This window comes from Podarcis pityusensis, assembly GCF_964106645.2.
Source record: "Podarcis pityusensis genome assembly, chromosome: 6".
Taxonomy (NCBI): Eukaryota; Metazoa; Chordata; class Lepidosauria; order Squamata; family Lacertidae; genus Podarcis; species Podarcis pityusensis.
In genome coordinates this window covers 80713063-80734508 of record NC_138030.1, presented here as the reverse complement: position 1 = coordinate 80734508, position 21446 = coordinate 80713063, and the positions used below count along the sequence as shown (strand labels likewise).

Here is a 21446-nt window from a genome sequence, read left to right as displayed (position 1 = left end):
ATGTTAGCATAAATTGCTGGAGAATCACAATATTAGTTCGGAGGTAATTTAGCTAAAATATGTGAATTTTTGTAATCCTGAAGGCATGAACGATGAGAGCATCTCACAGACAGCACTTCTGTGGCCCAATTTGTAAACATAATCTTCCCTCACTGTCTTTGGCAAATCCTTTTGCATCCCCTTCTCATGTTTTTGGCCTTTTGATCTTCCTTCCTTTCCCCCCTGCCTTTGCACAACTTCCTCCACTGTTGAATCTTAAAATTGTAAGCTCCTTAAGGACAGTGGCCTCTATCTTTTGGCTTATGGTACTCTGTACAGGACTTGAATGGATGTAAAGGGCATGAATGGATGCTGTGGTGGAGCATCTATAGTTTCAGATCTCTGAATGATCAGGAAGACTTTCCAGAGGTGGCATTTGGTTCAGATGCATATTTTTGGGGTGGACCTTTGGAGGAAGAGATACATGATGAGATAAATGGATTAGTCGACGCTGGTGACATTAATAAATAATTATTTAGTGTTAATTGTTGTACTGCATATTTAAGGGTATATCTTATTTTGATGTATTCTTTACATCTTACTTGTCTTTGCTGTAAATCCCCCTGTGACTTTTGCATAGGCGGCATATAAATTATCAAAATAAGTAAAGAATCTTGCTCCTTCCCCTCCTACAAACACCTCACCTAGGCTGAGTTTTGCATTCTCTGCCAACCTAACACACAATATCCACCCAGTCTTACTGGTTTTCCAGTACTGCATAAGCACCTTTCACACACATGTAGCAACTGGGCTGATTCCAGGTAATCCAGACAGCATATTAACGGGGGCAGTGACAAAAAAAGCCAACTGTTACCTACAGGTTATGAAGGTGGCTTGCTTAAACTAACCACAGTTAGTGTAAAGAAAAGGTGGCTAATCTGCCCTCGAGATGCTCTTAGCATACAAATCCCAGCTGGGGCTGGTGGGAGCTGGATTCACATCCAAACTGAGTTTGGACGCAACGGCAGATCAAGTTTAAGTAAACTGTGCAGCCAGGAGGGAAAGGGACTAAACATCAGGAAGAACTTTCTGACAGTAAGAGCTGTTTGACAGTGAAACAGACTCCTACGAGAGGTGGTGGACTCTGTTTCTTCAGAGGTTTTTAAACAGAGGCTGGATGACAATGACCTAGTTGAGATTCCTGCATTGCAAGGGGATGGACTAAATGATCGTCAGGCCCCCTTCCAATTCCACAATGCCACAATTCTGTGATTCTATGACTCACTTGGGCTCATTTCAAGTCATATGTCACCATGGTTTAATACAGATGTGGGGAGCTGCTTGCCATGCTTGCTGGGGCTGATGGGAATTGTAGCTGAGCAACATCGGGAGGGCCAAAGGTTCCACACCCATAGCTTAGCATGATATGTGAACATGGCCTAGAAAATCTGAATGGGAAATAGATGCCTCTTGATTCCATTGCATACACATGCCAAGGCATGAGTATGAATAGAAGATTCCAATGCCTAGCTTACACTTCATTCTTCCCATAACATCTTGTCCAGCTAGCAAATGTTGCTGAGAACAGTTGCAGCTCTTCTATAATAAATACAATCAAATCCCCTGCAAGGAAAGCTATCTGATACTCTTTATTATTTTTAAAACAAATAAACCCAAACGGTCGGTTGATTGACACACATCACTTCCAAAGCCAAACATGTCCCCGTGTTCCACCATCAAACACTGGATTGTATGCAGCTTTGCCAGTTCAGCGCTGTAGCACCTAACCAGCAACACAGCAGTCTCCAGTGTGGGGAGGTGCCCTTTGTATTCCCTGGACGTATTTGTGTTTGTTTTGTTCTACACTGGTTGTTAAGAGATACTAAAGCTTGAGATAAGTTGAGGCCGAAGCTGCAATAAACTTCAAAGAGATATATTGCCACATACAATTTTACGTATCTTTTTTAGGGTCCACTCCTCTTTCTGCTACAGTCATTGGGAAAAGCACTCTTGGTCTGCTCGGTAGGAGCAGAGTGCTGCTATCATGCCTTTCCCTCCGCCTCTCCGTAGCTAATATACAGTTGTAAAAACAAACGAGTCTCCATTCCTGTGGAATTCTGCTGAGTTTAGGTTAGACAAGCAGGCTAAAGACTTGAGAGACATCTTTAGAGCCGACAACAGCAGCGGCAAGGAAATCCGAGGGCTTGTTAAACAGGAAGATTTAGCATCCGAAATTCTATAGAGAGAACCGAACAGAGGGTGTTAGAGATCGGGAATATCTGCTTTTCTACTTGTTGCTTTGATAATGGATAAAAGGCTGTCATGAAGTATAAGTTACCAGCTGGGAGTGGGTAGTATAATCTCAGTAGAAAGGCTGTTCTCTCAGTACTATAAAAAAATCTTTTATATCATTCTTACCTATTGTGAAGAATACAAAGGAGTTGTTTATATCACAGACATCCTCCCTAATGGGGAGGGAGCCATCATCCCATATAGGAAGCCTTACAGGTTGCTTTCAATTAATTTTTCATTGACCCCGCTCTGCTCTTTGACCAAGCGCTCATCCAAATGAAGATTCCCATAATTCCAAGGCATTAGATGAAACACGCTGCAACCTTATGATGGATTGGTGGGGCCTGATTTAAACCGAACGACAAATGGGGATACTGTTTAAGGAAACAATGGATATATCCCCTGTGCATCTGTTTGCTTGTTTTCTTTAAGATGTTCTTTACCCACAAATAACTTCAAGGTGACTCATAACAAAACCATTAAAAATGCAATTAAATACAATGACAAACAGCAATCAAACAGGAGGTAAAAGAATCCTAAGCCAATAAAACCAGGAAAAAATGTGAGACTCCCACGCCAATCCCATTAAAGCTCATGAGAACAGGAATTTTTAAATTTATTTGGGTAGTTTTACATTTATATCCCACCTTTCCTCAAAGGAGCTCAAGGTGGTATACATAACTATCCTCCTCCCCGTTTTATTCTTACAACTTTGTGAGGTAGGTTAGGTTAAGAGACAATGACTGGCCAAGATCACCCAGTGAGCTTCATAGCCGATTGGGGATTTGAACTCTGATCTCCCTAGCGCTTAATCCAACACTCTAACCACTGGCTCCATCACTGATGGATGTTGCCTGGTGTCTAAAAGACTACAGTGCTGGTACCAGGCAGACATAATAGACTGGGGAGTTAATCATTTGGGAGCCATCACGGAAAAAGCCTCCCTCCAGTAGCTACCTAACTTCCATATACAGGAACACCTGGAGAAGGTCCTCTGACATAGCTGTCAACTTTTCCCTTTTCTTGTGAGGAATCCTATTCGGAATAAGGGAATTTCCCTTAAAAAAAGGAAAACGTTGACAGCTATGCCTCTGAATAAGATCTTAATTGGCAGGGAGACATGGGAGAAGGTGGCCCATGAAGTACCCTGGCTGTTTAAGGTTTGAAGGTTAAAACCAGCAGTTTGAATTGGACCTGGAGGCCCACTCGGAACCAGCAAATATCTTTTAATAGTGGTGTGATGTGGCTGCAATGGTAGGTCCCATTTGGTAGGCCAGCCATCATGTTCTGCATCAGCTGAAACTTCCAGGTAGTTTCCTAAGGCAGCCCCACATATGGTAGTCTAACCTAGCAGTTACTAGAGGATGAACATCTCTGGCCAGACCATCCCTCTCCAATCAAAGTTGGTGATAGCTGCTATACCTTTCTGAAGCTGCCTTCACATCCAGTGGCAATTATGGATCTGAGAGCTTTCCAAGTGGCATACGTTCTCCTTAAGTTGGAATACAACACCACTCATATTAGATTAAATGCCATTTTATTGGTTAAGTTAGGTCTCAACTATCACATATCCAGTGCAATACTGTGGTTAAGAGTGTTGAATCTAGCTGAGGAAAACCCAGATTCAAATTCTTGCTTATCTGTGACACTTTCTGCCATTTCACACCTTCTGTGATAATCATTTTTAATGAACATGTTTAATGCTGCAGCAAACCTATGTAGGAGAGACACATTCCTTGTTCATCCTTAGGTGTACTCTCACAAACAGCCATTTGTGTCCAGACCATGCTGCTTAAGAAAGCAGAAAGGAACTACATGGCTGAATGCTCTTCCCTGCAGAAGTTCCCTTCATATAGAAAACTAGGTGTCAGAGACAAGGATTTTAGCCTGACCTGCTCCCTTAGATGCTAGCTTTCTCTGTGTAGGAATCTTCTCTCCCTCAGTCTCACATGCTGTCATATGAGCCCTCAGCCTGATGTGATGATTACGGTAGAGACAGGAATACTGATCTCATCTGCTGTTTCCAATAACTAAGTCACAGTAAACATGTATTGGGGATCCATGTTGGGCTGTGGCTGATAGGAGCTATAGTATTCCTATCTAGCTTAATTGTATATTTGAGGAAGTGCATCTCCTTATCACTTTACAAGCTGCTACACCAAAGACTGAGCAAAAACCCACACAATGTACCCACAACAAACACAATTGATGTGTAAAATATATATCAGCTCTTGTGAGGAGGCCTTGAATACACTGCTGTCTCTAATCTATCTCATAGAATTGTTGTATCTGTAAAATGAAATGACACACATACACCGCCCATGTCTGTGCCTTTGAATCTGGTATACAAATGTGACGAATATATAAACAGTCACATTTGCCAATTGGCCACCCACATCAAATATTAATTTAAATATTTGTAGCTTCAAGACCCATACCAGTTACTGTTGTGGTTAAGAGTAGTGTTGTGGTTTCTTTAAAAATGTGTGCCCCACATCACCAACATTGTTCTATTGTGTTATGAGCCACAATATGAGCCACAAATATCAAATGATGATTAAAAAAAAAACCCCAGTGGGATATGTCTAAAATGTTTGCATCATCAGGGATGTTTTTCACATTCTATTCATATAGTTTTGCAAATGTCCTTTACTGGTAAATGATAGAAATGTGGAGGACATTTATGGCAGAACAATTAGAGGAGAAATTTGGCTACCACCAAAAACATCAGCCATGTGTATGCTCCCCTCAACATGAAGTTTATGAAATAAAAATATGTGACATGACACTTCACGTTTCCCTACTCCCACACCACTTTATGGGTAGCTGCTTGTGGAAGTGTGCAAACTTGGAAGCATGATGACATCACATCACGTTTTTATTTACTTGTTCCTACCAGGGAAGGGGGAAAGAGAGATGCAGGGATGATATTTTGGTGGCAGCCACACATATTTTGGCATGTTCATTTCTGTACTTCTGTACTTAGTGAAAATACTCAGTTGGATTTGACATTTAGTGGTCAATATTTTCTGCATTTCCCTCTGGTTCGGGGAAACCTTGACAATCCCCAGTAATTGTCGACATTCACCAAATTACTGTGATACCTTCATATAGGTAGATAGATTTTTAAAAAGTAGGCATTTTGTTCACAAAACAGCAATTAGGATTTTAGCTGGACTTTGATCCAGACCTTTTCTGGCAGAATTCCCAGGGAAACTTAATGAAATTCGATTCTGAAAGGGGCTGCAAAAGCTGGAGTCTTAAAACGCAAAAGCTTTGTCAAAGCCAAACAATTACAAACTTGCATTCTTCCTCCAAAAAGGCACACTTTACGCTCTGCTTGTCACTCTATAGTGCTCATTTTAATGATATATTTAGAGCCTTGTCTTACTTTGTATTCTTAGATGTAATTACCCATATTAAAAAAAAACTCCACTCATTAGTGTTCTGTTCCACTGACTTAATTATACCCTTAATTAAATCTTGACAAACTGAGGGTCACTGTTGTGTCAGTGGAATTTGTCACTGTTTGTCAGCAGGTGTCTAGCCACATCTATTTCTGATCTCCCTGCTGCTGACGTCTGTTTAAAGAGCCTTTCCCCCCCCAAACTGCACTGCAAATAGTTCACTTCATGCATCTCTTTCAAAGCATCACCAAAAATGCAAACAAATGCATTTTAGCTATCTGTTACCATTCCGCTGGTTTTATGTAAATGTATAAAGAAAAGGAACAGCAGGAGCCAGAGTTTTCAACGGCAAATGAAAAAAATTGTTGAAAAAACAATGGCTCCCGTCTCACATCAGCATACACAGAGCAAATGTGCGGACAGGGGAGTGTAAACACACCTGTTAGTCAGTGCACGGAACCTCTGCATGCTGGACTTCATGCCACACACAATTGGGAACCTTTAATGATGATGGCTCCCTATCAGAAGCAGAGGCCTTGTACGTGTACAGCTTTTAAGAATGTACGGAGAGTCCTGCTGGATCAGGCCAAAGGCCCATCCATTTCAGCATCCTGTTCTCACAGTGGCCAACTAGATTTCTATGGGAAGCCCCAATAAATGACCCAAGTGCAATAGTGCTGTCCTCATTTGTGATCCTCAGCAACTGGTATTCAGGAGGATACTGCCTCTGACATTGGAGGTAGAACATAGCCATCTTGGCTGGTAGCCCGTGATAGCCTTATCCTCCACAAAAGGACGCGAGTGGCGCTGTGGTCTAAGCCACTGAGCCTCTTGGGCTTGCCAATCAGAAGGTCGACGGTTCGAATCCTCATGACAGGGTGAGCTCCCGTCGCTCGGTCCCAGCTCCTGCCAACCTAGCAGTTCGAAAGCACACCAGTGCAAGTAGATAAATAGGTGCCGCTGTGGCGGGAAGGTAAACGGTGTTTCCGTGCGCTCTGGTTTCTGTCACAGTGTCCTGTTATGCCAGAAGTGGTTAAGTCATGCAGGCCACATGACCCAGAAAGCTGTCTGTGGACAAACGCCAGCTCCCTCAGCCTGAAAGTGAGATGAGCACCGCAACCCCATAGTCGCCTTTGACTAGACTTAACCTTCCAGGGGTCCTTTACCTATCCTCCATAAATTTATCCATGGATTTTGCTTTTGGCACCACACTATCAATCTTGCCTCTTTTCCTCTGAACAAATCATTAATATTAATGTTATTTAAATCTGTATATTACCCTTCATCTGTAGATCTCAGGGTGGTTCACAATATAAATATACACTATAAACAGCAAAAAATGCATAATAAAAATAAGGACAAAACCAAACCAATAATCCCCCATCCCCATCCCACAACATATTTAAAAGAGTATGGAATGCTAATCAGCCCAAAACCTGGTTGAAGGGGAACATTTTCACCTAAAGGTGTATAATGAAGGCGCTAGCTGGACCTCCCTGGGGAGAGCATTCCACAAATGGGGAGCCACCACAGAAAAGGCCCGTTCTCACGTGGAAGAGGCACACGAAGGGCTTCAGAGGATGATCTCAGGGCCAGGGTAGGTTCATATCGAGATATGCGGCCCTTGAGGTATTGTGGTACGGAGCAGTTTAAGGCTTTATAGGTCAAAACCTTCATAGGAAGTGTGCCTATGCCCAAATGGGAGGAAATGGGGAGGGTTCCAAGGGACACAGTAGTGTGTGGGAGTCAGCCTTCTGCGGTCCTCTTGAGTCTCTCGATCGGGCTGGTGGAAGTTTCCTGTCTGAGGAACACAGCGATATAGGAAGCTGCTTTCTAATGAGTCAGAGCATTGGTCCACCTTGCTCAATATCTTCTGACTGGTAGTGGCTCTGCAGGGCTTCAGAAAGGAGCCTCTCCCAGCCCTAACTAAAGATGCCAGGAACTGGACCTGGGATCTTCTGCGGACGCTCTGCCACGGAGCTTATGGCCTTTCCCCAGGCTTAAACAAAGGATTCAGCTCCCTGTTTCACCTGACCCATATACAACTCAGCAGCCCACCAGCCAGCTATTGTGGTGGCATGCCAGGCCGCTTGAAATGCCAGCTCGTTTGGCATTTATAAATGGAGATTGATCAAACTCCTCAGAGGACAGAATTCCTACAGTGTTCAGCATGCTGTATCACAAGTTGTGGAGGCCTGGGCTTGCACATGCGGCGGTGTAGGGAAGGGGAGAGGCAATCTCTGTGCAGGTCAGCTTCCGTGCCAGATCATCCCCTCGCTAGGTCAGGACCCTGGAGTTTTCAAGTGAGCAGGGGGAGGTAGCTGTAACTGAGCTGCATCCTAACAGCTATCACTATCCACTTCGCATATACATATTTGAGGGATTGTTATTCGGGTACTTTACTTATGGGGAAACTAATTCCCATGTTTAGAGATATATAGTGTTCATCTGAATAATTGATCAGCCCAGTCAGTCTTCAGTCAAGTCAGGCTTGATTAATTAGCTGATGGCTTTCCAGTACATTCCTTGCAAGACACTTGCCGTCAGCTGACAATGGAGTCTTCGTTTAATAAAATATGATTATAGAAATGTACTGTAAAAAAAAAAAGAGAGAGAGCTCCAGCGTAGGGAAAGGCCATCTCTGTATACAGTCTCTGGAGGCTCGGGGCTTCATCCAAAGAACTACGTGACTAGTTCTGCAATATCAGGGTTACTCACTTTCATTTTCCATGACTACACCCAGAAAATCTAGTTGGCAATTCAGTATTGTCCTGGGGCTTCTCTCTTTTCATTCTGGCAGCAGGTTTCTTTTGCTGCAATGGAAGACAAGTTGCTCTGAATTTTTAACGAGTGGCATGGGGAATTGCTTCCAGAACGAGAGTCCTCAGTATCCCCACAATGCCCCTGACGCTTCCCATGGAGCCATTTGGATTCAACTTTAGTTATTAATTCTGGTTGGGCTGTGAAGGTCAAAAGAGTCCTCCCAAGCCCACCTCGAATTAAATAAAATGATCCAACTTCCATTGTTGTGGGCCAAAACTTGTGGAACTGCCTCCTGACTGAGATTAGAGAGGCACCCTCCTTGCTGCATGATAAGACTTTCTTATTCCAGCAGGCGTGTTAAATCTGAGCCTTGTAAAAATGTCCCTCTCCCATCCCCACCTGCCTTTTCAGCTCACAAAGCTCTTACCATCACCAGATCCTCACTCTTCTTTGCCTCCCTGAGGCCATGACCAGCGGACACAGCTGGCCTGTGACATTTTGCCACCTGAAGCAAGGCATCAAACACCACCCCCTGCCAAGGTTCATAGGACCCAAAGCCAGCAAAGCTATTTTGGTACCTGAGGCAGAGAGCGCCACAAGCACCTCCCCACTACCACCTCACCTTAGAAATTAGTAACAATTTGCTGCCCTTGCACGACAGCTAAAGCCAGCCACTGAAGTCAACTGATTTGCTCTGGCTAATGATAGTATTGTGCTGCAGTACAGGGTCTGGGGATCCCAGGGCATGCAGTTCTCCCAGATTTCAGTTGAAACCTCTCTGCAGACAAGTAAGGACTCTTTATAAGTTCACTTACCAAAAGACTAAGTGCTCAGAATGGTCAAAATGCCAGTAGTTATTCCTCCATAATATACAAAGTTAATATAATGCTATTTGGCTGTCAGTTTAAATAACTATAATTTGCACAAGGATAAATACATTTTGAAAAGTCAGAATGATTATATCAAATCACTCAGGTATTTTTTTTCTTCATGAAGGCCTGTTGTATTCAGGGTAAACTTCAGGTTTTGTGGGAGGGGGAAGTTGCTCTCAGGTGAGCCTCCTATTTTGTTGGGTCCTGGTAGCAGCTCGTGACAGCAGCAGTATCACTGTGGGGCATTGTGGGAAATTAAAATGGCAGCTCCCCACTGCTTAATGCTTTTTAAAAGGTGTAATAATAGGGCTCTGTTGGGACTCCGGCAGTTGCTCAAGGATGCCACATACTGGTTATTTTACACACAAAAGGAAGTTTCATCTCAATTGTTGCATTCAGACAATCCTCCAAACCATGGGAAGAAGGATCATGAATGAGCAAAGTGCTTGCCTCTCATTCTAGCTCCTCCCCTCCTCACACATGCATGACTTAATTCATTACATTTTGTTTCAACCAAACCCCCATTTGCTGTGACATGTGAACTGGCAAACTATGATCTGAGCATCCTTCCTAATCAGGACTGCAAACTGGGATCAAACCAGTTCAATTGTGCCTCAGCTGGCAGTTCATTAGGTGTCCCTTGGCAAGCCATTACTGATCAACCTCAGTTCTCCCAGTACTGCAGCAGGTCGGTAATAACACTAACATATCATATGAGTTGTTCAGAGGAACGTTGAGATACTACACTGGAACTGAACGCTCAAAAGTGCTATATAAATACTAAATACTGTAATTCTAATGAAAGTCTGCTATTCAACTCAGTCTGCATCAGCAAAAGATATAGTGGAAAAATATATTATGCAGTCTGTGTAAGGACAATGAGGGATCAGAGTCAAATACAAACTGAGATATTTTTCATTATTACTGCACAGTAGTCTCTTGTGTGATAACCCAAGAGTTCAAATACAGATCCCTATAGTGTTGTCTAAGGATCTCAACATTTATATCTTGATTCTACAAGAGTGGTATCTTAAAATGCATATAAGGGGAATAAATAATGTATATTTGTTAAACAAATTATCATTTCTTCACTTAGGCATGTGAACTGGTCACAAGGAAAGATCATATAAATAAACAATGAATTGTTAAGCTAAATGGGATGTCTATGGCTTTTATTTTTTTTTCCAGTTAAAACTAAATTAGAACCATTATGCAGGCTTTCAGATAAACTCACCAAGCTCTTATCTGTACAAAGCTGATAGATCTGCCATTATTCTTAGTGAAAAACAGAAGTTATATCATTCTGTGTCATTAAAAATGCATTAATCCTTTTTAGTAACCTTCCTCTAATTCATTGATTCAATTATAGTCTGAAGGATAAAGACATTTTGCTTTAATAAAAATAGAGTATTAAAGATGGTATTTTATACACAAGAGGTGTATTCGTTAGAGATCTTAAATGGAAGGGAAATACTGAGAAACACAAAAATATAAGTTGAAAAAATAAATATAAAACAGAAACGCAATCCATGGTGGGTCTTGAACTGGTGACCTAAGAAATGTTGGTGGGGATTTAGCCTGTTACTACCAATAGTTCTTACTAATGCATGAAGACCAAACCTCCTTGCACCAATGGGCCACAGTAGATGATGCCATACTCCCTAGCATAGCCTCATTACAAACTTCCAGGGCGGAGTTACTCATCTAAGCAAATAGAAGATCCGTTCACATTGAACACAATTTGGGCTTGTCGTCAAGGGTTAAAGAGCTGGGTCTGACATTAATTTTCATTGAAGGTATAAACCCAGGACTTAGATGATGGTTTATGATTCTGATGAGCAGCTCCAAAATTGCTCATTTGTGGTTGTGCTTTTCAATATTTGTATGAGCCATTGCATGTTAAGCTTTCAATGTTGCAATGGTTAATATGTAAAAATTATTATGCTATCTACAGATGTGCATGGTTTTAGTGGCAAATTTCTGTGGGAGCATACTTAATTGCCATTTAGACACATGTAAAGCCTTTACATCCAGATTGGGCTCAGGAAATCCATTCTGTTGTAGGGTTGTTGTTTTTTAATCAATTGATTTTTGGATCAGATCCCATTAAAAGTTAGTAAATTTTAAGCCTTGGTACTAATGATCATGATCCTCCAAGGAAGTGGACTAATATGTTTGGGGGGGCCCTCAGGGCTTCCTTGTGTGAACCTAGCGGTAGGTTACTCATATCTATCTATCTATCTGTCTATCTACTATCTATTTCTATCTAGATATATGCATCCATATATGTGCATGCATCCATATATATATATATATATATATATATATATATATATGTATGTATATATGCAAACAATATGTATGTAAGTATGTGAAACTAAGATCTGTATTAATTCATTTATTATTTTACGTTCATGGTGAAATATGCAAAACTATATATTAGCTTTAGCTATTCAGGCTGATGTTTAGGAATGTCATAAGGAATGTCCCAGTCTCTGCTTATGGGTCTGAAATAATATGCTTGTATTGCACTACTTTTGTTACATTATTAAAATGCATTATTTCTTTTTAAATGAGTAAATTAGCCTTGGTACTAATGCTCACAGTACTCAAGGTAAGAGGGCTGTTATGTTTCTATAGTCACTCTGTGTGAACTCAGCGGAACTGTAAGAAACACAGTTGTTATCTGACATCACAGTTTTATCCATATGGAAATTTTCAGGAGCTTCCCCCACTCCCCAATAACAACATTCAAGCTTACATTTCTTTTCTTTTTAAAAATGTTATCATTTAATTATTTGCAGTATTAATAAAAATGGCATCTTCTTTTGTTTTTGTTTTTTAAAAAAACCCTACAAGAATGGGATAGGAGACAGCCACGGGAGAACAGCAAGCACATTGTGCTAGTCACACGTGCGCACACAGTAACTTATGGGTAAAAGTGTGCATTTAGGTCTAGCTAGTATTCATCTGTGGCCATTTTCAGGCTGATCCACACTAGTATTTTTGCTGATCCTCTTTTATCTTTACATGTACTTCTCAACAATAAAACAGATTTATTAAAAGCAGTAACCTGAGGTCTTCATTCAGACACGTGGTTTGCAGTACTGCAGATAATTTGCACCGCAGGGCAGAGGTCACTCTCTTACCGGTCTGTTAATGCAGTTGCTCTGGGATAAGATCAATCTCCATACTTCATTGCAATGATCTAATAGTTCATTGGCACTTCGCTTTGTAGATTGATTAGCTCCAGTGTGGAAAATGATTGATAGATTTCTGATCCTTAGGATTCTGCTTTGGTCAAGGGTAGCAGAGGCTTTTACTACTGCATTTGAATAACCTACATGTAAAGGTGTTGTAACATAGAAGATCTTTATTTGATTTGTATTCACTAAAAGCAAGACACGCTGATATTTTAATGTTTAATTTTGGTTAGTTCTGCAAAAGCTGTGACAACTTAGTAGTTCCTGAAACATACAAAGGAAATACAATGAGAGCCAGTGAGTTAATTTTAATATTTTAGTTGTATGCATCAAACTAAAATGCCAACAGTTTCCATTACCATTGCTGATGCCATGCAAATGCTGGCTGTATTTCTGAAACACCAGTTCATATGCGCTCTCTTCTCACATTTCTCCAGCACATCTGTGGCTGCTAATTGTGAAAGAAAACTATTGTGTCAACTGGCCTTTCAGACTCACGTGAGCAGAAGAACAATGTATTAGGATATCCTTTAATTGTCTTGTTTCCTATTTATTATAATTTATTGAAATATTAAAAACCCATCGTTCATCTATATAGATACCAGGGTGGCAGTACAACACGTAATATAAATGAACCGTACGATAAAATTATCAAACAATAAAACCCCACAGCAGAATAAATGGAGGCAGCTTAGAACAAAACAACCGCAGCAAAGCAAAACAGCAAAACACTTAAAATACCCAAGCAAATAAATAACTCTTGATCTGTTGCCAAAATGATTAGCAGGGTCAGTGACGGTGCTGCTGCTAAACAGAGGGTATTCTACAGATATGCTGCCACCCCAGAGAAGGCCCTCTCCCATGTCATCACTTAATTCACAGACAATAGTTCCCCTCATGGTCAGGCTGGTATAGGGAGTGTTTCTTCAGGTGCTTGAGTACCATGCCATTCAGGGCTTTAAAGAAATAAGCAGCCAAACCTGGAATTGGGCTCAGAAGCTGCCAATCTAGCTCTTTCAGAATCTAGGTAACATGATTTCTATGGAGGCGCAGTTTGCAACTGCGGCAAAGGCGGCATTTTTCCACCTCCGCTGTGCTAAGCAGCTGGTCCCTTACCTTTCTCGCCCTGATCTCGCCACAGTGATCCATGCGACAGTCACCTCCAGGCTTGATTACTGTAATTCACTCTACAAGGGGCTGCCCTTGAAGCTGACCCAGAAACTCCAGCAGGTGCAGAACGCTGCAGTGAAACTCCACATTCATCCAGTGCTACAGCAGCTGCACTGGCTCCCAGTGGAGTTCAGGGTCAGGTTTAAAGTGCTGGTTTTAAAGCCCTATACGGCCTACGACCCTTGCACTTACAGCTACACCCGGTGGAGGACCTTACGGTCCACAAACAATAATACTTTTGAGGTCCTGGGCCTCAAGGAGGTTAGACTGGCCTCAACCAGGGCCAGAGCCTTTTCAGCCCTGGCCCCAGTCTGGTGAAACGCTCTGTCGCAAGAGACCAGGGCCCTGCGGGATTTGACATCTTTCCGGAGGGCCTGCAAGACGGAGATGTTCCATCAGGCCTTCGGTCCGAGCCCAGTCTGACCCCCTTCTTTCTATGGGACCCTGTATGTAAGTGGTCTCCTTGGCTTTTTCTATCAGCCCATATGGAACCAGCACGGGTGGTCAGGCCTGGTGAACTTTTAATTCCTTACCCCTACAGTTATGATTCGTGTGTTCCGTCTTAATTTTATTTTGATTTTAAATGTGATTTTGAACTGTATTTTAAACTAATCATTTGATTTTGTGTTTTTAATGTATTATATATTCGGTGTTAGCCGCCCTGAGTCTCAGCCGGGGAGGGTGGGGTATAAATAAAATTATTATTATTATTATTATTATTATTATTATTATTATTATTATTATTTCCAGCTAATTAACATTCTGGAAGCAGCATTGTACACAACTGAAGCTTCTTAGTTGTCTTCTAGGGCAGCCCCACATTCAGTGCACTGAAGTAATCCAATTCAGAGGTTACAAGAGCATGAGTCACTGTAGAAGGTCTATCCTATGCACTGACATTTTTGAAGCCATATTTTCCTATGTATCTCTATTAACAAGAGCTAGAAACCTATGCAAGGTTTTTGATGCCAGGGGTCACAGTTCTAACAGGCAATGTAAATTGCCTCCCTCCCCATATGGAATTTTATAGCAGGGAAATGCCTGGCATCTGCTGCTGCGGGATCACTGGCCCAATAATTGTGTGGTAGCGACAGGGCAAATCCTGGAGGAGTGCAAGCTGTACCATTTTGCATCTGTGCAGAGGCCTCTGGAGTACTGAGTTCCTGGAATAGCAAGTTCTGATTGAATTCATTGACAGCATTTAATGTATGCTGTGGGCGGGGAGGGGTTAAGCTGGCCAGCTTTTTCTTCTTCTTAGCCTCAGCTAAGAAGTGAACTCTAGAAGAGGGCTGTCAGTCAAACGCAACAGTGGAATTGGCCTGTATATCTGTTTTCCCAGAAGCAATAAGAAACAGAGCCAAGTTCAGTGGTGGCTGATGTGGTGGTGCAGAGATGGTCATCACCGCTGAATGGCAACTGAGAAGCAGGAGTGCTAGAGGCAGCAGTGCTAAAGTTAGTACTGTAGTGTAAAGATGTGCAGCTGTTGACTGGCTCACAGCGCCCATGCATGTGGGCATGCATGCAGGTCAATGAATGGCCATAGACATTAGCATATGCAATGTTTATGCAAACAGGTATCTTCTCTCTCTCTCTCTCTCTCTCTCTCTCTCTCTCTCTCTGCAACATTTTTTCTTTGGGGGAGTTTCATAAGTGGCCTGTGACTCCCGCCCCTACTTTGTGAACTTGACACTTATGGCACATAGCACAATCAGTAGAGCTACTGATTTCAAGTCATTTGAGGGTAAATGCTAGCAATGTATACAGTGGTACCTCGGGTTAAGTACTTAATTCGTTCTGGAGGTCCGTTCTTAACCTGAAACTGTTCTTAACCTGAAGCAGCACTTTAGCTAATGGGGCCTCCTGCTGCTGCCGCGCCGCCGGAGCACAATTTCTGTTCTTATCCTAAAGCAAAGTTCTTAACCCGAGGTACTATTTCTGGATTAGCGGAGTCTGTAACCTGAAGCATATGTAACCTGAAGCATATGTAACCCGAGGTACCACTGTGTTTGCCCCTTCAAAGTGCAAATAGATAAATAGGTACTGCTCCAGCGGGAAGGTAAACGGCGTTTCCATGCACTGCTCTGGTTCGCCAGAAGCGGCTTAGTCATGCTGGCCACATGACCCGGAAGCTGTACACCGGCTCCCTCGGCCAATAAAGCGAGATGAGCTCCGCAACCCCAGAATCGGCCACGACTGGACCTAATGGTCAGGGTTCCCTTTACCTTTACCTTACCAGCAAAACAAAACAACAAAAACATTTTGGAAATGTTTCTCTTTTACAAAAAGTTCTTTGAATGGAGTATGCTTCCCATTTCCAGCATTGCAACACACACACACACACACACACACACACACACACACACACAGTATTGATTCTGCTGCTACCCCTTCACAACAAAGCTACCCTTGCTTTCCTCACTGTGATTGGGATATCGCAGCCAATTGTAAAGTGAGGCTAATGGAGTGGAGTGGTCAAGAGAATTGAACTGTGAACGACTGAAGCAGGAAGTTCAAATCTTACCTCTGCTGTGAACCCCTTCTAAGTTATTAAAAGGCAACCATCCCCCCCCCCCCCCCGTTTAAGCTACTGATTTGTAATACAGTGAACATACTACAGTATTGACTTCTTTTACATGGTAGTTGTCAGGATTATTGAAACCAGACCACACATGGGATGGAATAAGGTGGCAGAGGCCTGAGGTGATCAAATGGACTGTAGCCCCTCAAATTTTTCGATGCTCCCCAGCATAAAAAAGAACTCTCTGTATGTATAAAATTAGCATGGGATGGAGAGAGTGTGTGTCTGTGCATTTTGCTTGCTTGCAGGTTTTTATAAGAAAACGCTCACAATTAGCATTCCTCACTTGTAGCCTAAATTGGAAGATGCCACTCATCCACCTGGGTATTCTATCTCCTTACTCTGCTGCATGTGTAGACCAAGCTTGAGATACTATATTCATTTTATTTTATTTAATATATTTCTTACCTGTCCTTCAACCTAAATTTCCAGGAGGGTGTACAAAAGAATAAAAATTGACCTGAAGTGTCCAATGCGTTCTTGACCACAGGATTTTGACCCCAAAATTAGCATACAAAAAACCCCTAGGAAAACCCTCTGAAACCTTGCAAAAAGCAAACACAGAAGGAAAATAGTATTTCAATAAAGCACCTATGGTAACGCAATGCAATATGTAATTACCGTATATACTCTAGTATAAGCTGACTTTTTCAGCAATTTTTTTATGCTGAAAAAGCCCCCCTCAGCTTATACTCGAGTGAGGGTCCTTTCAGGCTGCTCCTTCCTCCTCCACCACCTTTGCTGCTGTCGGCAGCAGAGAATGAAGAATGAGCAGCCCGAAAGCAGCCCTTTTGGGCTGCTTGTTCTTCCTCCGCCGCTGCCACCACCAGCCTCTGTCTCTCGGCAGCACCCTAGATAGGTAGGGGGACAGGAGAGGCTGGGGGGGGAGAGAGAAGCCCCCTATGCATGCACACACGCACTCCGGCCCACCAGGAGGTTTGTGGTGTGGTGAACCGGCTTATACTCAAGTCAATAAGTTTTCCCAGTTTTTTGTGGTAAAATTAGGTGCCTCGGCTTATATTCAGGTCAGCTTATACTCAAGTATATACGGTAATTGCAATGCAGTTAATATACTATGGACAGTTATTTGTGTATAATAAATTATTTCCCTAGTTAATTGGGTAAAAGGCAGATCAACTGAAAATCGGCACCTAGCCTTGTTAAACACATATCCTTCCTTACTACCTTCCAAACTGAAACACAACACAGGGCTGGACCACAGAACTGTGAGTGGAAAGCGTAAATATATTACTATGGGTCCATGAACTGTTGTGCAAACTACTGGAAGATTTCTAGCAATGGCATAATGTACAAGTGTGTGTATCTGAGAAACATGGTGAATAATAGAAGACAGAGGTTGTAGCATTTAAACACCAGTGGTCTGTAACACAGTATTGACAAAGAGCTTGTATGAAGTCTTGCAAAAAGAGCTTTTGTAAATGGAAGAACATTTCTGGATCAGGGGTCACTTTTAGAATCATAGAAGAGTTGGAAGGGACCATGAAGATCATTTAGTCCAACCCCCCTGTAATGCAGGGATTTTTCGCCCAAGCCTAAGACCCTGAGATTAAGAGTCTCACGCTCTACCAACTGAGCTATACCTCTCAGCAGTAGTCATTTGCTAGGCAGGAACAGAGCACATTTGCATCCAAACTATATAGTTTGTCGTAAGTTCTTTGCCCCTTTGCTTTTGTTTTAAAGTGTGTGTATTTGTGTGTGTATGCACGCACACACACACACACATACACACAATAATGACTTGAGGTGCTATACTTCAGTATCTGCTTTGCCTCAGTCTCCACAGCCATAATGGAAAATATCTAATTTCCACAAGATGTGAATCAAGGGACCCAGCAAGGAAGAAGCTAGGTTAAAAATGATAACAAACTATTTAATTTTTTGAGTTGCATTCCCAGCTGCAAAATATGTGAGGATCAGCTGATCAAAAATTAAACTGTTCACATACACGTTCATTCATAAATGTTCCAGACATAATGCTTCATATATAATGTATTGATTATAATTAAGGAAATAAACAGCACAGTTTCAACTGTAGTGTATTTATGGAAATCCACATATTGTAAATATTTTATTAAACGCCAACAAAAAGTTGTTTTCTACATTGTGAATAACACTCTAAACTGCCACTTAGGGCTGCTCCTCTTACTGTTTTGAAAAACCACCCTTGTGCCTTCAAATGTAAAAATGATACGTGGGGAGTATGTTTTTTAAACAAGTAATGTGAAGAAAGCAACACATGCATATACTTCTAAATGCTTCTACATATTCAGGCCTGGGTACACTGCCTGCACATAAACACACACACATACACACACATACAAAGAAAAACTACACTCTAGCAATCCACATTCTTTGTTTTTGTGAAATTTACAGTGAGAACTTAAGGCAAACTTTACATAATTTACTGAAACCAACTCCAGCTTGAAAAATAGCAGTGAGGAACAGTGAAATGATTGCACTTGATAAATTGTCAAGCAAGAGACCACTGAATATTTGTAAAGACAAAACACTAGTGACCTGTAGTGTCAACAGAGAATTCAGTCAAACGCATTCATAGTCCATTGATGTCTATTGTGTAATCATTGAAACAATATATTCAGAATAAATTCATCACTGGTATTTTAAAATTCTCTCGCTCCCTCACCCCTAGCCTGTTCTCAGGCATATGTCAGTGTAGATCGTGCAGAGACCCTAGAACCCCCAGGATTGTAAATAAACCTCACTAGACCCAGTTCTGATTTCATACTATACTGAAATAAACAGACAAAGTGCATTGTTAGACATGATGAAACAAGAATTAAGCCTATTTTGTTGTTTGCATATGACAGGCAAAAGTTAAGATGACTTGTAGTAAATGACAGTGGGATTTTCTTATTTTATTGGTGCACTGAGAAAAGTCTAGTTCTGTAATTAGATTTCAATTTTAAAAATAAAAAATGTCCAGTGACGAATACCTTAGATTTACAAATTTATTATGGCACCAACTTTCATAGACTAGAATCAACTTCATCAGTTTGTTTCATCACTATATAGGACCAAATCAGCCCAAATCCTGACAGTCTCTTTTAGTTCATTTTATGGCCGGAATCCACAACATATTACCAGTATATGAATTGAGAGCTAAATGACACAACCGCTGAGGCAGTTAACTTAGAATCATAGTATTGGAAGGAATTTCATTACCAATGCAGGAAATCCACTTTTACAGAACTCCTAATAATTGACCATCCAGCCTCTGTTTAAAAGTCCATCTTTTTTTAAAAAAAAGTCTGTTTTTAAATCTCCAACCACTTTCTTCTGCAGTCTGTACCACTCTTTCCTTAAAGTTTAGTCTAGACCCTTTTTCTTGTAATTTGATCCCATTGCTTTTGGTCCTACCCTCTGGAATGACAGAAAATTAATTTGTTCCATCATCTACCTGAATATTTGAATTCTAATATTTGAAATATTTGAAGGTAGCTGTTATATCATCTCTTAAATGATCTTATCTCCAGGCTAAAAACCCCAAACTCTTTTAACTTGGTCTCCAGACCTCTCACCATTTTTGCTGACCTTCTCTGGAGACACCCCAGTTTGTGCATATATTAAACGGTGGTGCCCAGAACTGGACACAGGTGTTCCAGGTGAGGTTTGACCACAGCAGAATAGACTAGTACCCTTGCTACATTTCCTCCTGGCACTATGTGACTACATTGATCTTCCTGTACACAGATAACTAGCAAATCAGGAAAAGGTGAGGCTCTTACCTGTAACATGCTCATTTTTTTATGCATAATTTTCATTTTATTTTGTTATTGCATGGAAAACAGTCAAGCATTTTTTTAATGATGAAAAGTCAACAAAAGCTACATACCCCATAACTCTCTTGTTTAGGTAATTCACAGCTCTAATTCATCTGAAATTATTTCATAATTTCACATAAACATTTGTGGTTCCATTGTTGACGTAAGTGGAATTACTGAGCTAGGAAAGAGTAACATGACAGAGAAAGAGCTTTCAGGATGCAGCTCTCAGGAGAATGCTTGCAGAGCATTTCTACAGAACAACACTTGAAATCACTTTGATAAAGAAGAGCTCCTGCGTTACTGGTATAATTTTCAGCAGAAATCTTAAAAACCTGCCTTTTTAACAACAAAAAAGGAAAAACCCTGGAAATTACATTTATAATTCATCAGAAATGATGCTGAGTGTCAAACATGAATAACCTGCATGTGATCTAGCATGCAAAGCAAAAAATACCCCCCAAAAAAAATCCACCCCAAGTCTCATAAAAGCCAATTTTTAAGTGCCAGGTACTCTGTTTGATGCTTTGAATAATGCAAATACCGAGTAATGACCTTATTTTCTTTCCCACTTAGAAGTCATCTGTGGGTTTGTGTGAAATGCTGAGAACTTGTATTTGTCTACTCTTCAGGAGTTCAGAAACCCTGTTGAATATTAGCATATTGGAAGGAGGTGGCGGTAGGAGGAGGATAAGCTGTCTTGGGGGAAGTTGGCTCTACTCCGCAGGTTACCTAAGCATTTTGTAAGGAAAGGCTGGACTAGTGACAGCTTGTAGTTGTTTGGCATCCATGTATCTGGACCTTAGTTGTGTGTGCTAATGGATGGATTGGTGTAGCTGCACACCATTGATCATATGAGTGTCCAAATCAAGCCCTTAGGTCAGACAATGGTGTTTATTCTAAGGTTATCAGATTTTTTTCAATGAATCCAGGGACACTTTTTAACTTCAATAGATTTTGTATGGGGGCTGATTTGTAAATCCGGGGACTGTCCCCGGGAAACGGGGATGTCTGGTAACCTTATCTAGAGGAGGAATGAGGAACCTGTGCCCCCATGTTGTTGAACTCCAACCCACATCAGCCCTAGCCAGCATGCCCAATGGCCAGTTGCAGTCCTACAACATATGGAGGGCCACAGGTTTACCAATGCCTCAATCTCATAAACTGCTTGTTAACTATCTACAAGGCTTCTGGGGTTATTCAGCAAGTCTTTGGGGGATACGCAGGCTGGCTATAGTAGCAGTGTTGCTTTAGGGCTCCATGCTGGCCACTATGGTCTGGATGTTCATCCCTGCCAGCCCACTGGGATCCTGGTTCCCGTATGTATCTCCTTGACTCACTTACTACAACATCTGGGGACCCAAGGTTGAAGAACACTG

The 21446-nt window shown here is 41.5% G+C and overlaps 1 protein-coding gene and 1 long non-coding RNA gene across 6 annotated transcripts in view; one reads left to right on the top strand and one right to left on the bottom strand.

Annotated features, from left to right (window-relative positions):
• LOC308479832 overlaps positions 1-21446 on the bottom strand; it is a 132057-nt gene that overhangs the window by 11770 nt on the left and 98841 nt on the right. Inside the window, exons 3-4 of one of the 2 annotated variants that reach the window (XR_013987834.1) lie at positions 20139-20248; positions 2398-2615 (exon numbers count right to left, since the gene is read on the bottom strand). This is a non-coding gene — a long non-coding RNA (uncharacterized lncRNA). The remainder of the gene's footprint in view (positions 1-2397; positions 2616-20138; positions 20249-21446) is intronic. The other variant, XR_013987835.1, reaches the window with a different exon arrangement.
• Positions 1-21446, top strand: part of NR5A2 (nuclear receptor subfamily 5 group A member 2) — a 123000-nt gene that overhangs the window by 48929 nt on the left and 52625 nt on the right. The window lies entirely within an intron of this gene.